Raw genomic sequence first — 22,613 nt, forward strand, 5'->3', positions numbered from 1 at the left:
GCCGCCCCCTAATTACTAGACCGACCTGCTATAATAATTCCATAAACACCTAGCGAAGATATGGCAAACAAATAGAGTAGCCCTATGTTCGGATCTGACAATACCAAACCATAATCAAAAGGTAAAATGGCCCGAGCGACCAGACTTAACATAAATGTATCCACTGGAGCCATTCTAAAAAGGGAGAAATTAGCACTACTTGGTGAAATAGGTTCTTTTAGAATCAATTTAAAACCATCTCCTAGAGGTTGTAATAATCCAAACGATCCCACTACATCAGGACCCTTTCGACGTTGCACAAAAGCCATTACTTTACGTTCAGCTAGCACTAAAAAGGCTACTCCTAGTAGAAATGGTAGAATTATTCCAAGTATTTCAGCTGGAACAGCTATGTACATTTTAGATTTTCTATTCACTCATGATCTGGCTTCGTCGACCCAATCATGATGTTGAAGAATGGGACCTTTTCTAAAAAAACTCCGGATCCCGATAAGAGTTGAAAATGGTGCAACATCGAATCCTGTTACTTCGAATGGAATCTTAGCCCGCCTCACTTGCTTTCTTTACTGCATAAAGGCATAAGCAAAGCCAAGCCGGATAGGCTTTTTTATATTGAAAGCCCCAAAACTGGCTATCTTATAGCAGACAACTAACGCAAGCCTACTCAACTTATTTCATAATCATAAGTAAAGGCCTGTTCGCATCGCAACTAATAGAAAAAAACAACTACTAGACTAGACTAGTAGTTGAGTGCTCTTTGTTGTTCGGATCTTGACCGGATCCGAGCTTCCAAAGCTCTATGCTGTTGGGGAATTCTGCAAGGGTATTACTGCCTTTTTGATTGACTATATTTGAGTCTTTGGAGTACTTTGGGATTATATTCCGCGCCGAGAATTTGTGCTTGTGGGCCTGGGTGAATATTGCAGACCAGCGGATCTGGTGGTCGACAATTGTTCGGACTTGGTAAAGGTTGTCACGGCACCTTTAGTAGGACAGAGGACTTATAGCAATGCCCGCGGATCAATTTATGATGTCTCCGTCGCTGACGTTCGTCAAGCAGGCCACATGGATTGGCCAGGGTCTTCTTTGGCTAATGAGACCTCGATCCCGAAGCCTTCAGTGTATCTTTTTGATCGGCGCCCCCATTTGTATGGGGAATTCGCTGCTGATAGATCTCGCCCAGTGTCCCCCTCCTTCCCCCGCCGCCTTCCAACCCGCGGGAGTATACAATGACAACTTCCGGGCATGAGTGACCGATCATGAGACTGCCCATTGAACGTCCGATGGCACCTTGCTCCGAACTGAGCTATGCAACAACGAGATCCCCTTTGATCCTTGCCGGATGTGCTTGACGGTCCCCCATAATACTCTCACTTGGGGACCTCTTACTCCAACTGTTCCAAGAGACTCTGCTAGTTGAACCGCGTCCAGTAGACTCCCTGTTCTGCTTATCCCCTTCGTCAGCTGTTTGATCGGGATACTATTACGTAGGTTCCTAAACTTCGAATGGATGGCCGAGCGTAGGTGGCAAGCAGTTATATGGATACGGTGCTTTACCCGTAGACGCTTCTTCAGCTCTCGCAAGAATTGTATGGTAGTCGTCCTCGGAGGGACTTCCCGAATGAGCGTACCGAGGAATTCTACTGTAACGACCCATTACAGGCCCAGTGGACTGCCCATACAGTCCACTGCCCCGATCGACCCAAGGCTATCCCGAACTTGGGCTCCCTCAAGGGGCCTTTTCCCTCACGGGCTTTCCATAGGCCTTTTCTCTCACGGGCTTTCCATGGGCTGGAGAGTTCTATGAGTAACCCGTACGACGCCTTTGGAAAGCCCGTGAGGGAAAAGGCCCCTTGAGGGATCCCAAGATCGGGCTAGCCTTGGGTCGGTCGGGGCAGTGGGCCGTATGGGCGGTCCACTGGGCCTGTAATGGGTCGTTACATCTACCGTACTCCGTGCAGCTATTGTTGTTGATCCTGCAGAGTCTACCCAAAGGTTCAGGCCGGATTGTAGGAAGTGGTTGATACGTTTTTGAATTTATATGAGAAGCTCTACGGCATCCACGATTCCCAGTATTAAGTTGTCGGCATATCGCGCGTAACAAATCCTTATGTTGTAATGGGTTTTTAAGGGGGCCAGCTTACGAGTCAAGCCTCTCTCTGACCTGATAACTAGTATCGCCTCCACGCCCAGTTCTATCAACATGCCCTTTCTTTTGGAAAACTTAAAAAAATCTCTCATGGCCCAATTATTATTACAGCGTTCTGAACCATAGAATTCGGCCTTCGGGGTCAACACAGAGGCTTCTATGAGGAAGGCAGCGCAAAGGAGGCTCGAGGGTTTGTTAAGTAAGGCGGCAAGGGCTGACGAAGGGGGGAAAGTGAAAGGCGTTTTCTGGTCCCCCATGAGTCGGGCGGGTGCTTGTGGGGGGGGGGAGGGGGGAGGGGTGTCACACGACAAAACAAGGGAATGAAAGGCCGCTTGGCGTTGGATGCTCTTTACCCTCCCCACAATGATGGCTCTGTTGTCTTGGGGAGCGTTGAAGCTTGCTTCTTCTCCAGAGTTTTCTTGGTCATCAATACGACCTGTCCTTAATAGAACCGATCTTTTTCTCTGAACAATCGGAATTTCGTACTTCTGTCGGATCATCCGTATCTCATGATCGAGCTTATGTAGGTAGATGTTTCCTGGTAGGGCCGATAATAATACACTGTGTGGGACGGAGTAAGGAACCTTCTGACCTCCTACGAGTCGTCCGTCTGAAAAGACTTTTTGAATGGAGTAAAAGAACTTGGGATCGTTGATCTCTTCCTTAAAGATTGAGATGAGTCGATGTCGGTCGATGGTGTGAAAATACTTCCTGATGTCGAATTCCAAAAACCAGCGAGAGGTTCCCCACTCTTCTTTGATCCGTCGTAGGACCGAGTGGCAGCCTCGACCCGAGCGGAAGTGCGATGTGTCTGGAAACTCGCGATTGTAAATGGATTCGAGTACCTTTCTGATCGCATCTTTCATGATCCTTTCTATAGGTAAAACTCCTGTGAGCGGTCTAAACTTCGATCCTTATTTCTTTCTTCATATTGTAAAGGGGAGCAAAGCCCCCTTTTTCTCCCTCTATTGAGAGATCAAGGGCCCTCCCGCCGTCGTTTCAGTGACTCATAGGGTTTCCCTCAGCTCAGTCTTTTTTGTTCTTGAGAATGGTCGCCAGCCACCTCCGAGGACCGGAATGATTATCCCTGCCCGATGGGTCTACATCAATCCCTGAATGTCGTCCGGGTACTCTTAACTTCCCCGCCGTTCTTGTAACTGTCACCTGTAATCCGCGCAGGTGTTATCACCTCCCTGAGTGGACGAGAAAGAAAGGATTTCTCAGAACAACCAGACCCAGGATTAAACTTTCCCGCATGAGCATTCGGTACATGTGTATCAGTCCGTGGAAGAGTGAAAGGGTCACCACTACTGAGGATCTCCCCCCTAATCTTAGATAGGTCGTCTGAGGGTTCGTCGCGGTTCATTGCTGTGCTTACACACTAGGCTACCCTTTTCCGAAAGCTCCGCGGGACCACCTACCACTAGTCTTCGGCCGGAGGGGTTTATTGCACAAAAACACAGGGACGCAGGCTCCCGAAAAGGGAAGCCCAACGAATGTCAGATGCAAAGCCCCGCGCCTCATTAAGATCATATTGGCATACTCTCCCAAAAAAAAAAGAGCAGACCCCATTGAAGACGAGAGTGAGGTACAACAAGGCCATTTCTTTCCACCGCCCTTCTCACGGAGCCGTACGTGGACGTTAATGCTCCCAGCCAGCAAGCAGTTAGCCTTCCTCTACAAGGAATGGAAGTGTGGATGAATCGACATCAAGAATTCTTTTTTTTTTTTTATTTTTGTAAAACAAAGGGCAATGAAGGAAACGAAGTTGTCACTCGATCGAAAGGATATAAGACATAACGAAATCTTAGCTTCGCTAACTTTCTGAGGTATAACCTTCGCCACGACATTAGTGGCTTAGCTCTTCGCTCTTCCAGCAGGATAGAGAGAGTAAAGGGGGAGGGGACGGAAGATTGGTCCGCTCCGAAAAGCTGAGTTTTTCGGTTAGCTCCCCCTATGTGGTCGGCCTTCTTACTAGTCTGCCTCCTTTCTCTTGATGGAATATATCAATACCCGAGCTCCAACTTTGCTTGCGTTCTTCACCGGCGAGCACCGAATGTATCACTCATCCCGCTCCTAAGGTAAGGAGTCTTCTGTGTGTTATAATCTTTACGGGAATGAATCACATCTGTTGGTTGAGAATTGCTCTGGAATTCATTGATAATTACTTTGCCAGGTTCTAGGAGGGCTACTCTTTTTTTTTTGTCGATCGAGCTGCTCTCTCTCATTCCACTCGTCCAGCCCTCTTCACAAACTTGTACAATCGATGCCACAAAGATAGACAACTCTATTATCAAAGAAACAAGGAAACGGGCGACAATTTGGCACTAGATATCCGGAGGTGTGGAAAGAGCAGCTGTGAGAAGCGGAAAAACCATCAAAAAACGACGATTGTTCGTGGAAATTTCTACAGAAAGACCCCTTGGTTCTAGCAAACGGATCACAATTACAGGTACCTGGGAGCATACCGATGGAATGAACGAAATACTAACAGTTAACATAATATTGTCATAGATCTTAGGTTGTAACTTGATCATGAGCGAATTTGTTGATGTTTCACCCATGAAGTATGGAAAGTGCCAAACATTGAGAACTACCCGGGGAAGAGTTAGGAACAAGAACAAGGAGAAGAGAGAACCACTTAAATGAAGGAATCGATTGTATTTCCTCTTTTGTTCCCTATAGCAACTGGAGATCAAAAAGCACAAAATTTGATGACTTATGTAGGGAAAAACGAAGTAAGAGCATGGTATTGAAGACGTTGTAACATATGTAGAGAAGGCCTCCGTTGATTGTGTATGAACAAAATACGAGTCAAAAGGCAGGGTAAGAAAGGGTTTAGCTAATGGAGATATTAACTCTTCCGGGAACCAGTAACGCGTAAACCATGTCAAACCAAGACCAATCAATATTCGAACGGAACGGATTCGAGCTTCTCCTAGAAGAGTTTCTGGTGCGAAATGAAATTCATAGGATATATATGAGAAATTCAAAGGAAAAATAGAACTACGACCGGCCATCATATTAGTAAATAAACATATTCCTGAGCTTAATGCGCGAAAACAGCCTCTTTTAACAGGACCAGGACAGCAGCCTCTTGGCTTGGTAGATAGGGAACTTTCTCTTCTTAGCGCCGGATCCACTTTTTTTTCTTCCCAGAATACTAAGACAATTGCCCTTCCTTGCTTGAAAAAGTAAAAGGCGGAAGATGGACTTTTTCCAATATTCTAGGCACCTAACAGCCGGCAGGAGATGAAATAAGAGTAGATTCCGGGCATCTGGCATTTGTCCTGAGAACAGCTCTTTCTCCGCTCAGAGTCAAACAGGCAAAGTGCTAACCATGCTAACATGTTCATGTACAGTTCTTTCTTTCAAAATGAGCATAGTAGGATCAATCAGGTTAATCCCTGTATTCGTTGTTCTCAGTTCAATTGCTGGTACATGTATGTGGGATTTCTGCTTTTGCTTCTCATGTCAATCTTCCAATGTCTTGTCATTTTCTCTTATATAGATAGGCTAACGCGCCTTGTCCTCTTCTATTCCTCCTCGTCCATTAAAGGCAGTTGCTTGCCTTGTAGATGTGTCAAACAGGGGATTCGAGAACATAAGTCCACAGCACAGCGTTTACGCCAACTCCCAGTTCTTTCTCTTCTTTCTTTTTTCAATGTCATGATCAGAATGAAAGGATCCGAAGGAGGCTGGGTCTTTCTTTTGGTTCCAGAGGTGCTGGTTCGAGTCCTGCTCGTGACAGTTCAACTATTTGTACAAAAACAATGCATTGATTGAGAGCATCGGAGTTGTTCACAAGAACTGACTCTTCTATTCCGAAACCTAGAAAAGCGAGAAAGAGAAGTGATCAACGAAGACCCAAATAGCTGAGATGCCGCTAAGAATTATAGCCTTATTCTTAACATTATTGAGAAAGTAAGATTTAAGTCGGTAGAGTTCAATCTCAATTCCCATCTCACTTACCCTTCGTGTATGAAGGCAGTTCATGCCCTATGCTAAGATGCTAATATGGGAAATGCCGACATCTCATCTAAGAAGGAAGAGTCTAAGGCTTTGTTCACGAGAAAGTCTTAGATTGGAGCTAGTTCTTTTTTCCTGGTCTTCGGCCTAGCTTACTAATAGAGGTCTTATGCGCACTATAGTATCCATATTCTCCTAGCTTTTTTTTAAGAAGATAACTTAAAATATTTTCTGGAGATATCCATTTTCATGGAGAGACAGATAAAATATCCCGACATAGTGGCGTTTTGATACCACCAGGAGCAAGAAAACAAAATTCAAAGGAATCAAAATAATGGAAAATTTGGGTCTATGTTCAACGGATCACACCTAGTAAAAAGAAGTATTTTGTTTTAGTTCGGCCTGTCGTCACATATGAAATAACGGACGGTATTAATTTAGCAACGCTTTTTCCCCTGGATCTGTTGCAGGAAAGGGATAATGTGCAACTTCGAGTTGTCAATTATATCCTTTATGGAAATGGTAAACCAATTCGAGGGATTTCTGATACAAATATTCAATTCGTTCGGACTTGTTTAGTATTGAATTGGGACCAAGACTAAAAACCTTTTATAGTTAAGAAACCCGTGCTTCCTTTGTTGAAATAAGGACAAATGGTTTGATTCGACATTTCCTACGAAACGACTTAGTGAAATCCCCTGTTTCATATAGGAATGATCTAGCGGGCTCAGGATTGCTCCCTGATAATAGATCAGATTGCGCCAGTCCGTTTTCTTTCATTTATTCCAAGGCAAGAAATCACCCCTTAATCAAAATAAAATAACTATTCATACGTTGTTGAATAGAAATACGGGATTACAATCATTGATAATTTTGTCATCATCCAATTTTTTTCGAATGGGTCCATTCAACGATGTAAAATATCAAAGTGTGATAAAAGAATCAATCAAAATGACAAAAGATCCTTTAATTCCAATTAAGAATCCGCTGGGGCCTTTAGGAACATTCTAATTGCGAATGTTTATTCATTTTACCATTTACTAACTCATGATCAAATCTTGGTAAATAAATATTTGCAACTTGAAAATTTAAAACATACTTTTCAAGTAATTAAATATTATTTATTTAATGGTGAAAACGATAAAATTTATGACCCCGATCCATGCAGTAACATTACTTTAACTTTGAATTGGTATTTTCTCCATCCTTGTCAAGAAATATCTGCAATAATGAGTCTTGGGCAGTTAATTTGTGAAAATATATGTATAGCCAAAAGTGAACCACACCTAAAATCGGGTCAAGTTATACTTGTTCAAGTCGATTATGTAGTAATACGACCCGCTAAGGCTTATTTGGCCACTCCAGGCGCAACTGTTCATGGACATTATGGGGAAATCCTGTACGAAGGAGATACTTTAATTACATTTAGATATGAAAAATCGGGATCTGGTGATATAACCCAGGGGCTTCCAAAAGTGGAACAGGTGTTAGCAGTGCGTTCGATTGATTCAATATCGATGAATCTAGAAAAGCGAGTTGAGAGTTGGAACGAACGTATAACAACAATTCTTGGAATGCCGTTGGCATTCTTGATTGGTTCTGAGCTAACTATAGTGCAAAGTCGTATCTCTTTGGTTAATAAGATACAAAAGGTTTATCGCTACCAGGGGGTGCAAATTCATAATAGGCATATAGAAATTATTGTACGTCAAATAATTTCAAAGGTGTTTGTTTCAGAAGACGGACAGTATAATGTTATTTCACCCGGAGAACTAATTGGGTTGTTTCGAGCGAACCGAATGGGGCGCGCGTTGGAAGAAGCGCTTTGTTCGTCTATCTACGGCCAATCTATGTATAGTAGAAGAAAAGGTTCCATCAGAACAATTATTTATTTCAGTTCAGAGTTCCTCGTCTTTTTTTTTGAAGGAGGGGGGAGAAATGATAAAAAGATATTGGAACATCACCTTGGAAGAGATGCTGTAGGCAGGAGTTCATTTTGGCCATAGTACTAAGAAACGGAATCCTAAGATGGCTCCTTATATCTCTACAAAGCGTAAAGGTATTCATATTACAAATTTTACTAGAGCTGCGCGTTTTTTATCTGAAGCCTGCGATTTTGTTCTTGATGTAGCAAGTAGGGGAAAACAATTCTTAATTGTTGGTACCAAAAATAAAGCAGCTGATTCAGTAGCATCGGCTGCAATAAGGGCCCGGTGCCCTTGTGTTAATAAAAAATGGCTCGGCGGTATGTTAACAAATTGGTCCACTACAGAAACGAGACTTCATAAGTTCAGGCACTTGAGAATGGAATAAAAAACGGGAAGACTCAACCGTCTTTCGAAAAGAGATGCAGCTATGTTGAAAAGACAATTATCTCGCTTGCAAACATATCTGGGCGGGATTAAATATATGACAGGGTTGCCCGATATTGTAATCATCGTTGATCAGCTTGAAGAATATACGGCCTTGCGAGAATGTATCACTTTGGGAATTCCAACAATTTGTTTAATCGATACAAATTGTGACCCTGATCTTGGAGATATTTCGATTCCAGCGAATGATGACGTAGATCTTCAATCCGCTTAATTCTTAACAAATAAGTAATCGCAATTTATGAAGGCCATTCTAGCTATATAAGAAATCCTTGATTAATAATAAAAAGAACTTTGACTTCGAAAATCCGATAGATTTATGGAATCGGTTATTAGTTATTATTTCTGAAGTTAAAAAAAGAGATAAAAAAAACTGTGGATATTATGCAATTAGTTACTACTCAAAACAAAATACTAGGTGGTATTAAAATATCCGATTAAAGTAGGCAAAGAGATGGTTGAATCAAAATAATTTTGTTTAAAGTTCGATTATTTTTCAGAGGGCTATATGAGTGTGATATCATGTTCCATCAACACACTAAAAGGGTTATACGATATATCCGATGTGGAAGTAGGCCAACATCTCTATTGGCGAATAGGGGGTTTCCAAGTCCATGGCCAAGTACTTATTACTTCTTGGGTTGTAATTGCTATCTTATTAGGTTCAGCTACTATAGCTGTTCGGAACCCACAAACCACTCCGACCGGGGGTAAGAATTTATTCGAATATGTTCTTGAATTCATTCGAGATGTGAGTCAAACTAAAATTGGGGAGGAATATGACCCTTGGGTTCCTTTTATTTGAACTATGTTTCTATTTATTTTTGTTTCTAATTGGTCAGGAGCTCTTTTACCTTGGAAAATCATAGAATTACCTCATGGAGAGTTAGCCGCACCCACGAATGATATAAATACTACTGTTGCTTTGGCTTTACTCACGTCATTGGCACATTTCTGCACAGGTCTTACCAAAAAGGGATTAAGTTATTTCGGGAAATATATTCAACCAACTCCAATTCTTTTACCCATTAACATCTTAGAAGATTTCACAAAGCCCTTATCACTTAGTTTTCGAATTTTCAGGAATATCTTAGCGGATGAATTAGTAATTGTTGTTCTTGTTTCTTTAGTACCTTCAGTGGTTCCCATACCTATCATGTTCCTTGGATTATTTACAAATGGTATTCAAGATATTATTTTTGCAACTTTATCCGCGGCTTATATAGGTGAATCCATGGAGGGCCATCATTGAAATAGTCCTTTTTTTAGCTTAGCACAAAGCAATGTATGTGTGGCTTAAGATAATTTATTTATGGAATAGAAATATATAGGACTCTATATACGATAGAAAGCAATAGGAATAAAAAAATCGAACATTTCCATATTATAGAGTTGTAAACAAAAGGAAAGAGATCTAAAAGAAAAAAATCTTTTTTCTAAGATTCCCTTTTCGTCCACTTAATATCGTATTTTTCCTCAAGGAATATTTACTTCATATTAGATTGGTCGACCAATCTTCTTAATTCGTCAAATCATAATTTCAATAAGATATATGTTTACGACGTGTGAGTAAATAAAAAATTGGAGAAACGATTCTACCTTACAATTGATTTTATTCAACAATTGACCAAAATAAAATATTATATATATAAAATAATAAATTGCATGAACTTAGATCAATCAAATAATGAAATTTCTATGCAGCCCTAATAAATTTCAATTTAATTTGCCCAATTAGATTAGATTGTATTCGATTGGAATGCTGATAACGAAAACGGGATTCCTAAAAAAATAGACTGATTCTCGAATCTGATTGAATTTACTGGTTTACGTTATGGAAGAAAGACATGTATATGTGATATTAGATATTGACTAGTTATATATGAACTAAAGATATATTTCATTTCCCCTACTACTATAGGTGGGTTCCAACAGAAGTCCTTTCGTCTCGTTGCGACTGTGACTTGCTTGAATAAACCGATGAAATCAAGAAAAGATGACAGAATTGCGTATCTAAATATAGATGTCGCATTTGCAGCCTACCGGATTGGACATGTAAGCAGTCTTCTCCGCTTGAGAGGGAAAGACAGCTGCTCTGTGAACAACCCTAGTTGTTGGTCCTGCCGGAGCAGGACACACATAAAAAATAGAAATAGCAAAAAAAGCAGAAAGAAGGAAGAGAAAGGAGGTGTTGGTCGACAGCATCCTTGCGCTTTCTGTTTGCACAATAGTGTTGGCATAATTCAATAGAAAGAAAGCTCGCATTCTTTATTAAATAAAGAAGATTGAGGAAGGAATTAGAGTTTAAGAAAGACTCGCGAACATAGGAGTCAGGAAAGAGGCTATGGAACTAGGGGTCAGCTTTAGGTTAGACCATCTTTGCAGAGATTTCGTGTCAAGCTGCTATAATTAGTGATAAAACGATTATTGACAGCGCCGAGAACAAAAAGAAAGAGAATCCTTTTTGATTCTGAAATGAGGATGTTGAAGATTTCTTCACATCTTTATTAGAGCAAGCAAGGGTTGATCGAGCTTCCCGACCCTAAGAGACCGGATGAGGTGGGACGAGTAGGAGATCCCCAATACTGCCAATTTAATCGGGTTATTAGTCATTCGATAGAAAACTGTTGGGTTCAACAAAATCAAATCCAAAAGTTCAAGAATGATGGTGTCACTGAAATAGACCCTCCTAAGCAATCTGTGGTCACCTCAAATCTCGTATTTGTAATAGTTGGAGATATTCTTTGACCGATAGCTGAGATCTCGCAAAGCCTAGCCTACTATACATTATCATATGGTTTCGCGGGCACGTCCAACCATACCTTGCCACTTGACTATTCAAAGTATAAAAGCAGGTCAATAAGACAGATTCGGATCCTAGTGCTTTCGATCGCTAACAAGCATGGGACAGACTCCCAACAAGCAACTCCAAGAGCTCAAGCCTTAGTAAGGCGCATCCTCATTGCCTCGATCCTTCAGTTAGCTTGCCAAAACAATTACTGGAAACTATTCCATAGCCTATAAAGAAACAAGTAAGGTGGCACTTGACGTTTGGGAATAGAAAGACCGCGAATGAGAAGCAAAAGATAAAGCACGGAGAGCAGGAACTAGCTCTTTGAGAGGCAATGAATCCGGGAATACAATATCGGAGTTTATAACTACTTGACAAAGACGGCATCTAATATATGAATGCAGTATGATTAGCGAAGTTCAAAAGTATAGGTCTTCGAATCTAATAAGATTGACTTCGGAAAGTGGGGAAGCTACTAGACCAAGAATGTGTTGTGCAATGGAAGAGGAATGTTAGCACCGTTTGACGCTATGTATTCTCCAGCACAAAAGAGAGCTCTCTTTGAAGGAAAAATGCGCTCTTAGAGCGTTTCACGATGTTACATATATATTATACCTAATTATGAGCGAGGACTCGAACCTAGATTAGATTTTTAAGACTATAGAAATTATAGGTATAATATATATGTAACATCGTGAAACGCTCTAGCCTCTGCGGGTCACTTCTTTCCACTATTTTGAAGTAAGTAGCCAAGAGTCAGCCTCACTAGGAGTTTCAGGTTTTTTTCTAGAGCCTAGCCAGATAGGAATGTCTCCTAAAATAGTCAGTGAAGAGGAATCTGAAAGAACTCAAAGTTAGCGTTTCCGGCTAGATTCTTTTTGAGTTTAGGAGTTAGTTTAAGTTGATTCGTCCCTTGTAGTTTCAGACTCCGCAATTTAACCAGAAGCTTCAGCGTAAGAGTGAACTTTTAGCTGACTCCGGCGGTGTTCAATTCGTTGGGCAAAAAGGTCATCTCCTAGGTCAAGGGTCTCTGTCTCAGTTAGCTGCCGTAATAGGAACTCAAAGCCTCGTCATCCGCGGAAAAGAAAACTCTTGCGTAGCCTTCATACCCGGACTGACTTTCCCTTCATGCACAACAAAAAGCAAAGGTTAGCAACCCAGGCTCTCTTCCGTCAACAGATGAGTATGAACTTTATGCATAGCTTCATATATAGGCATAATTTTCACTTGTTTTTTTCAATTTTGCTTTCCGAGTTCTTTTCCAGGGTTGCTTGATGTGGCTTTCAAGTGAGCTTGGGGGATTCGATCGAGGTCAAGGATTGGTCTATGCAAATGGTAATTGCTCATTTTTCTCCACCCATTTTATCATAATGATCTTCCGATGGATAAGGGGGATCTTCCAGAGAATATAGATCTACTGGAAAAGAGATATTCGTTAGAGAATGGAGATCGAAAAAAAGTCTTTTGGTAGGCTTTTTTTCTCTTTCTGTATCGGAAAGTTTGTGTAATGCCCGGTTACTCGTACAAATGATTAGTAATACGTTTATGTCATTATAGATAGTTATTTAGCTCATTATGTTTTACATATTGATTGAGGTATCAATATTGAGATTGAACATGACTTTTATATTGTTCATGGTGTATTGAGAATGAAAATATGTCTAAATAGTTATAGTAAGATGTGTAGGTAGAAGTAGTGTTATGAAGTTGATAGGAAATGAGATGAAATTGTGGTAGTTTTTACGAGTTTTAGCATAATGATTTGAATATTGATCCAAATTGTGTGAGGCCATAACCATTAGAAAGCTAAGATATAATGCTAAACCTTTCATGTTTTGGGTTTTGTCCAAATCATTGTGGAAGACCAGCCAAAAGTGCCCCGAAGTGTGTCGTGTGTATCGTCATTCCTACAATGACACATGTTGGGAGAATGAGCATAACTTTTTACTCAAACCTCCAAATGACCTGAAACCAATTGGTGGTTCAAGCCAAGACATAGGGCTACAACTTTCATGCTTACCACTTTTTCAGATTATGAACGTAAAATACGTTTCTGTAGCGATCTTTGATGAAGTAGTGCGCAGAGGCAGAACAGGTGCCGCTCGAGCGGTAGAAAATGACCGCCCGAGCGCCGATGCTTTTCAAGCCTAGGATATTTACAGAACATTCCGCGCCCGAGCGGTAGAAAATGACCGCCTGAGCGTCGCCTTGCATGAGAAAAGATAAGTATCGATTTTCTAAGCCATTTTATCAGTTCTTTCCTTTCCCTTCACAGCAAGACACGAAAGAAAAACCAAGAAATCTTCCTCCAAAGCTTTCTTCTTCATTCATTTCAAAGTTTTGAAGTTAGAACTTTGTTCCCCATCACAAGAACTTCATAAGGGTGTAAGTTTTCTAATCTTTTAGTTATTGTACATGTAGAGGACAATAAAGGAATGATTTTTATCTAGTATATACAATAGTGACTGAATTATTGGTATATTTGAGAAACACCATCTCAAACCAGTGTTCTTAAGCTTGGACAGTAAGTTGGCATGTTCTTGAAGTAATACATGAGTAATATTATGATTTCAAATACTTCCCATTGATTATTGCTATATGTACATTGTTAGTATGTTTATTGATGAAACATAGCACCATATTCCATTGTTATGTATTAAATATGTAAGGAACTCATGAATATTGAAGAGGGGTGCTATGTTATGAACATGAACATGAACATGAAAAGAAAAGGATTGATTTTTACATGATATAGAGCTTGTTGACATCATGGGTGGTTTTAAGTCCACCAAAGCTATTGGCCAATATATGTTCATGGGGCGTGGGGTTGCCAAAGGTTGCTCCCTGACGTCCAACACAATAGTAGCTATATAATAAAGCAAGCACGGTAGTACAGGTCAACTAATGAGGCTCAAGTACAAAAATGAACATGAATATATGCTATGATATGACATGGTTTAAAGATTCATTGTTGTCACGACTTGATACGTATGTTCCTTCGATGCATATTGATACATACAAGTGCCAACTTATTGAGTTTTATAAACTCACGTAGCTCATGTATTACAGGATCAGGTAGTGAAGATGCATAGGATGCCGGTTCGCCAATGGATGCTTGTGACGGGCCTTACCTCGACAAGAACCGGGACTTCTTATTGTATAGCTTCCGCATATGTATTGTACAAAAATATGTCAGGGTTTGAAACAAGTTTTACAATGTTTATGTCTAGGTGTATGATGATACAGAATATGTTTGTATGTAAGAATACGATTATATATATGTGTTGATGTTGATGCTTGAGTTGAGGTTTTGGTTTTACAAGAATGTATTATATATATGTGTTGATGTTGATGCTTGAGTTGAGGTTTTGGTTTTACAAGAATGTAGGGACATCATGCCAAAATTTTTATAAACCGTCAAAGTGATGCCCCTTGTTTGATTTGCTTCATACTAAAGTTATATCAGTCAAACCCTATTTTGATTATGGTAATTATGCTAAGTATCGAGTAAGGGTGTGACAGTTTGTGTAGTGGATATAGTTCATATAAATAAAAAGCTTATGAAATTCAAAATAGGTCTTCCAACGAGGGGACTGCTTGTAACGCTGTCTAGACAAAGCGAGGACGCTCCAGAGAAGCCAACTCAATGAAGAGCAGGATCTGAACCAACTAGAGCGATTACACCCAATGTATTTTTCTAGCCTTAAACCAAAGTGCGTCAGGTTTATTTCGGTGGGCTCGACAGGGGAAACGCGCCCTTTTCTTGACTTAGTTAAGGGTAGTTGTTGTTGGTTAGGTAGATGTCAGGAAAGAGCAGTGCTAATAGTCGTGGGGGTCTGGGTAGGAGCATCTTAGAGCGATCAGGCTACCGGCTCTACGCCCACCCTTAGTAAATTCTTTGACTAAATACTAGAGTGCTGCTAAATTTGTAAAAGCCTTGACTCTGCTACTTTTAACGCTCGCGCTAAATGTCCTGCAAGAGGATTAGCTCTAAGGAATGCACTTGAAGTAACGGATTAGGGCCCTAGCGCATAAGGACTAGACTTCTCTATAGACGTTGTTAACGAGCTACCTTAACTTATAGAATCTCTTCCCTAGGTAGTTTGTAATGGGCATTCCTATCTCACCGAGTTGCTAGTAGGAAGCTAGGCTATTGAACTAAGAGAAGATAAGCGCAGCGGACGATCTTCTTCTTTCTTTTTATCTAACATCGTCCGGTCGTTCCCTTTAGTATCTTTCTAAGAAGCTAGGAAAGAACGAATTAGCTTTTTCAAGCCCCTTTCTAGAAGAGAAAGCCAGAAGGTAATAGCTGATTGGCAGTATGAGTGTCAGAAAGCTTCCAATGCTGTATTGCTGCCTTCACGAATCAACATCCCTCTACGAGTTTCCTCATTCCTGTGGTTGTTCTCTTATGTTCTTGTTGAGAGGGGTTCTAATGCCATTTCTCTTCTGTCCAAAGGCCAGTTCAAGCTCTCAGATAAAGTTTTTTTCCTGTAAGCCCTTTCGTTATGAGTCCCTTATTTCCTCCTTACCTTAGGAGCGAATCTCTTCTTGAAAGCCTTCTTTCCTTATTCCTCAACCTAGGATAGATCAATTGACTGTGTAAGCTCTCTAAGGTAGCTATCTATCTTTAACGAGGTTCCTAGTGAGGTCATTCCAATCTTCCCATGGTTTCTAACCGGACGCTTATCCTAGTGACATTCTATCATCCTGTGTCACTATATCAAGATTAGTAATACCTTTCATCCTAGTTGTTCTCTTTCCTCTAGGCTAGATAATATCTTCTTTCTAGATGTATTTATTACTTACTGTACTGGGAGAGGAAAAAGGATTGTAAGCATTTACTAGTTTGTGATAGCTAGTATGCGAATGTATCTTTCCTGCCTTGATATTAAGGGAACGCGGTTGATGGTATTTAGTTTTCTTCCTCAATCAAGCTCTTTCTTTTTCTGTAAGTAGATAAAGTGGTGGCTAGATTCGCGGTTCCTTTGCAGACTAGAAAGGATTTCAAAGAGCTTTCTGGGATGGAACTCAGTATTCAAGTGAGTCTTTAGGAACTTAGCCCCACCAGAAAGCCAGCCTCCCACTAATCCGAAGAATAAGGAAGGATGGTATCCCCCTGCTACTTACCGTCAGTCATAGGACTGGGGAAGCTACTTCCAAGGAGAAAAGAAAGCGACTTCTAAGGAGGCTCGCAACTTGATTAGGGAAGGGTCGCTCGCGGGTTCATTTCCTATAGCGAAGATCAGAAAGAGATTAAATAGCCGACAGGTGTTATTTGATGCTCGTATAAAATTCAATCAAGGTAGACACCATTCTAAATCGTTCTTGTTCATTCTCCTATATTTATTTAATAAATAAAGTTTTGCACTCGGGAGAACCCATCCCAAATAGGTTGAAGTGGATGCTGATATAGATGCATTTGAATGAATTATGGGCTTTTGAATAAATAAATGAAACTACGGAACGAAGCCCAACATTTACGCTAAGGTGCGAAAGCCTAGAGAACAAAGAAGCGCTGCCCCTTTCTTTTCTTGCTTAGTAAGGCGCATCCATTTTCTTGTCCCTGCGTTAAGGACTATACGCTCAGAAAAAGCTTTTTTCTCGCACCTATACTTCCCTATGGTTATGGTATACCCCCTTTCCTATAGGAAAAGCCATAAGAACCTATGAGATTGATTGAACAAGACAACACTTAAAGGCGAAGAAGAATCATCAAACTAATGACCGCAACGCAAGTACTAGAACTCTCGAACTAGAAAAAAGGAGCTATCGACCGATTTCGAGAGCTGCTACAGTTCTACAATTTCCAGTTGACCAAGAACACTTGTAGGAGACTTTTTTCCCAATTTCAAGAAATTAAGATCGATTCTCCGAAGCTACGAAAATCCTTATATTAGAATATAATCGTACGCCCAAAGAAAGCAACGGAAACCTCTGCCTCAGATCCTACAGATCAAAGCTAGGCCACACAAAAGAAGGAAAGGTAGGCAGCCCGATAAGCGGTTTTTTTCAACCGAGAAGAGCTACTTGACTAAAAGATGCGAGTGAAAAGGGGAGAGGAAGATGACTATCTTAAGCCGATAGTCCGGTAGGCCCTTGTAAGGCGAGTGGAAGGAAGTGCTTTTCAAGCCCGAGTTGAACTTTCTGCCACGTCGGTTAGCTGGAATATGTACTCCACTGTACAAATCTAAAGTCTTAGCCTCTAACCCTTTTTATTTTATTTAAAAAGGCGTAGGACTTTAAAATAAAGATTTTCATAACCTTCCTTCCAAACGGCACAGGCACAACCATCACTGGATGAAGCTTATCAACTATCTCCAGCGGTTGCATAAAAGAAGAGCGATGGCACCTGGTGTAATGATAAAAATCAGCTAAAGGATATGGCAGTAGACTACTGAAAACTTTTGTGCACTGACATCAACGTTGCCGAGCTTGACTCCTCTTTATTTGGTGAATTGTAGGCTGCAACTAATGGGTTCTCTTCAAAGTATTAAAGGCCCACTCATTAGCCTTACCAGTTGACGAGTAGTACAAGACTCTTATATAGAGAGAACCTAGCCAATTATCTTATTGAAGGTGCTTCCTTACCTCTACTCGACCGTAGGCAGCCTCTGCCGCCGTTACAATGGGAATGTATCCGCCCTAATGGAAATGAGAGGCCGATCGATGGAAACTTGTAGTCAGTCTTCTACGAAGCTGTAGCTAGTAAGGGTAAAGTAGCTTTGTTTGAGGAAGGAGAAGAGGCTAGTTCGTGGCTTAGTCTTCACTGACACACTATCGAACCTTTCGGGTTAAGTTAGTGTTCAATGAGCCCCACTAAGAAATTTCCTTACAACAAGGCTTCTAGAAAGTGGTTGTTGGAGAGCGCTTCGCATTACATCAGTCTTGCCCCTGGGCTCCGGTGGTTACCTCAATGGTTGTTCATCACCCGTTAGGGATTCCTCAAGACAGGTACCACATTCATGGAGCACGAAACATTAGGGGATTGGGCTTGATCGGATTGGCAGGGGAGGATAAAGACTTAGATTCTGATTCTGTGCTGTCTGAACAAAGTATGCAAGCAACCCCCTATTCCACTACGGAGATTGAGTTACCTGTCTTCGAACCTAAACTGGATTACTAGCCCACAAAACTTAGATTGGAATGGATTGTGAATCGGATTAAATAGTTCATGAGCTTTACTAAACCGTACTATTTATTCCTTCTACTTGAGCTATCTCGCCACTTTCGGACTTTGCCTAAGACTTCAAACAAACGGGCTCGTTCGATTTTCACTTGATCATGAACTCCTCACTCCAATCGAAATGAGCTAAAATCGCTACTTCTCATTCTTCATGAGCTAATTCACTCCTCATTAAGAAAAGCACTTCATCATAGATGATAGCAATCTACGAACCCTTTAATGGCTGGCTGTCCCAGCAAGGACAGCGAGAATGACCGCAGAGAACAAGGCTTGAGAGACCTACTATCCCAACCCCAAGAACCAGTGAAGGCTACGTCTCACTACTACCAGTACGAATTGTGTTGATTCCACTCCCCCACAGCCAACTATTGACTGCCTAGTCCTTCTTTCCGGTTGGTAGCAGTACGCACCTCTCTCAATTTCGGTAGATGACCTGTCGCTACTCGGCTTGGTCGTCCTTCCCTAGGCAGCCCTAGGTGAATCCGCCTTTAGTTACTTCGGTAGGTCGCCCACTTGCCTCTGTATGAGCCTTTGAGCTAATATGCTCGGAAAGTAGTGGTTCCTTGCTTGTGGAGTTCCTTCTTGGATTGAGGGAGTACAGAACCAAGCTTCTCTTCCTTTGCTTTGTGGACGTATGATCCAGTGTCTTATTTGGAAAAGAAGAGGGTCCTTGTCTCTTTTTCCGTGTGTTCTGGTCTTCTAGGGTTGTTATGTTAAGCCAAGCGTTCGAAACGGGGATGGGTTTAGCCTTGTGGGCTTTTGCCTTTCTTCTTCTTCCAACTTACTGGTCTTCTTTATACCCTTACCTTAAGAAGCTTCAACTGCTTCCGACGGGAAAGGAATAGACCTTTAATTGGACTTCCAATGAGCACCAAGCCCGGTCTCCCATTAAGCAATTTCTATAAATTCATTCATTCAATTCAAGGCTAGCTTTTAGAGCAATGAAGCTGAAAGGTGAATTGAGAAGATCCAGAGCAAACTAATGAGTTTGAGTTCATGAGGTTTCATGCGTAAGAGTCAGACTACTACTATATGATAGAAGAAGAGAAGTGAGAATCTAGAGAATCTTTTGGCGGATCTAGTTCTTCTAAGGAATAGATGGGCCTCTCGCCGTAAGTAATAAACTGTCTTATGAAAAAGGAATTGATAAAGGGAATATAACTATTGGTTATCCAAATAGTAATACGCTACGCTCCTTAGACGGCTCTTTAGTAGAGTGCTTTCAGAGTGAAATTTGAGACTTCTATATTCCGGATTGAGATGCTATGCCTAAAAGCAAGTTTTCCTAGACAACGGAAGACTTTACCGAATCTCCTGGGATAAGATTTCTTCTTTCTAGGGCTATGTCATGTCTTCAATGTCGGCGTAACGACTGTTTTTTGTCGGCCTTACGAGGGCGTAGCATTCCAACCGACTCGAGCTATCTCCTTACCTTTACTGTAATGCTTTCGGGAAGCCTCTTCCCCGTTAACACCCCCTTTCAAACGCACTCAACTCCACATCTACTTAAGACGATTACGCGCATCTGAGATGAGAAGGAATTGGATCAGAAGCATCGAATGCAAGCCAAACTGTGGAAGAATAGGGTCTTTGCAAGATGCGCTCTTAGCAAGAACAAGGAAGAATGCACGACTGGCTATCTCGAAATTATCTAATAAAGGAGGATGCTAGTATGCCCTCGCTTTTCGGGTTTTTAGTGCCACTTCCAGCTGACACAGCAACTCAATGGTTAGGACTTTGAGCTAGATTTCTGGGGCTCTTGATCCAACATTTAGTTAGGATGCCCCTTACCTTAGCCGGACTGGCTTCTAGCTTTAGCATTGATTCCAAATCGAGATCTTGAAAAAAATTCTTTTGATCGAAACTCATCCGAAAAACGAGATCTTCGGCGCATATCCCTATACCTATGAGCAGTCCGAACAGGCTTTCATGGTTGGCTTACTACGGAATCCTATACCAGTTGTTTTTTACCAGAACGAAAGGCTTACACCCCTCTCTTCAATCACTAATACGAGATTCTTTTGGGAATAGATCCCACGATCCCACACACTCTCACTATCACAGGATATCTATCAATAGGTCTCTTTCGGGGGTAGTACACACCTATCGCTTTAATGCACATCAAGACCGGTTGGCTATCTGTTGTCGCGTTTAGTGTACATTCGAGAGCTCTAATTCAACCCTTCCTGCAGCTTGGGATGGAGCTTTTTCTATGGGAATTTTAGATTCAAAAGTTTCTGATTCATGTACCGCAAACTTCTTTCTGAAGACCAACTCTAGGTTTATGTGCTATTTTCAGGTTATTCGTCAGGCTATTCGGGCATAATTCGTACTACTAATTCTCCGATTCTAGCTATCCTAATGAATTCTCTCGACAGCACCGGTAAATTTCTTTAGGAACAAGAAGATGCCACTTTACCTGGAAGGTTTAAAGCCTGAAGGCAGAAAGAATCCATACTTCTATCCCTGACAAGATCAAACTTATTACTTAGACCTCGGCCTCTCCGCTCCAGATGCTGTCTGATCCCTTGCCTTTTGTGTAATGCCCGGTTACTCATACAAATGATAATAATGCGTTATGTCATTATTAGATAGTTATTTAGCTCATTATGTTTTACATATTTATTGAGGTATCAATATTGAGATTGAACATGACTTTTATATTGTTCATGGTGTATTGAGAATGAAAATATGTCTAAATAGTTATAGTAAGATGTGTAGGTAGAAGTAGTGTTATGAAGTTGATAGGAAATGAGATGAAAATGTGGTAATTTTTACGAGTTTTAGCATAATGATTTGAATATTTATCCAAATTGGGTGAGGCCATAACCATTAGAAATCTAAGATATAATGCTAAAACTTTTATGTTTTGGGTTTTGTCCAAATCATTGTGGAAGACCAGCCAAAAGTGCCCTGAAGCGTGTCGTGTGTATCGTCATTCCTACAATGACACATTTTGGTAAATTGAGCATAAATTTTTACTCAGACCTCCAAATGACCTGAAACTAATTGGAGATTCAAACCAAGACATAGAGCTACAATTTTCATGTTTACCACTTTTTCAGATTATGAAAGAAAGAGACGTTTTTGGAGCAATCTTTGATGAAGTAGTGCGCAGAGGCAGAACTTGTGGCGCTCGAGCAGTAGAAAATGACCGCCCGAGCGCCGGTGCATTTCAAGCCTAGGATTTTTACAGAACATTCCACGCCCGAGCGGTAGAAAATGACCGCCCGAGCGCCACCTTGCATGAGAAAAGAAAAGTATCAAATTTCTAAGCCATTCCAACCATTTCTTCTCCACTTTACCAGCAAGAACTCGAGGGAAACAAGATTTCTTTCTCCCAAAAGCTTCCTTCTTCATTCCTTCCATCATTTTGAGGTTAGAACTTAGTTCTCCATCACAAGAGCTTCCTAAGGGTGTAAGTTTTCTTCTCCTTTAGTTGTTCTACTTGTACAGGAGTCATTTTCACCTAGTATGTACATAGTGATGGGTTTATTGATGTATTTGACAGTATAGGAACGAGAATCATCGTCTCAAACAAGTATTCGTACGCTTGGACTGTAAGTTGGCATGTTCTTGAAGTAATACATGAGTAATATTATGATTTCAAATACTTCCCATTGATTATTGCTATATGTACATTGTTAGTATCTTATTGATGAAAATATAGCACCATATTCCATTGTTATGTATTAAATATGTAAGAAACTCATGAATATTGATGATGGGTGCTATGTTATGAACATGAACATGAACATGAAAAGAAAAGGATTGATTTTTACATGATATAGAGCTTGTTGACATCATGGGTGGTTTTAAGTCCACCAAAGCTATTGGCCAATATATGTTCATGGGGCGTGGGGTTGCCAAAGGTTGCTCCCTGACGTCCAACACAGTAGTAGCTATATAATAAAGCAAGCACGGTAGTACAGGTCAACTAATGAGGCTCAAGTACAAAAATGAACATGAATATATGATATGATATGACATGGTTTAAAGATTCATTGTTGTCACGACTTGATATGTATGTTCCTTCGACGCATATTGTTACGTACAAGTGCCAACTTATTGAGTTTTATAAACTCACGTAGCTCATGTATTACAGGATCAGGTAGTGAAGAGACGTAGGATGCCGGTTCGCCAATG

The 22,613-nt window shown here is 40.9% G+C and overlaps 2 pseudogenes; one reads left to right on the forward strand and one right to left on the reverse strand.

Moving 5' to 3' along the window:
* Positions 1-465: 465 nt before the first annotated feature.
* Positions 466-3,030, reverse strand: LOC140956701 (uncharacterized; annotated as a pseudogene).
* Positions 3,031-3,239: 209 nt separating this feature from the next.
* On the forward strand, positions 3,240-4,011 carry LOC140957968 (uncharacterized; annotated as a pseudogene).
* Positions 4,012-22,613: the final 18,602 nt, after the last annotated feature.

Source organism: Primulina huaijiensis, chromosome 14 (genome assembly GCF_012295235.1).
Source record: "Primulina huaijiensis isolate GDHJ02 chromosome 14, ASM1229523v2, whole genome shotgun sequence".
Taxonomy (NCBI): Eukaryota; Viridiplantae; Streptophyta; class Magnoliopsida; order Lamiales; family Gesneriaceae; genus Primulina; species Primulina huaijiensis.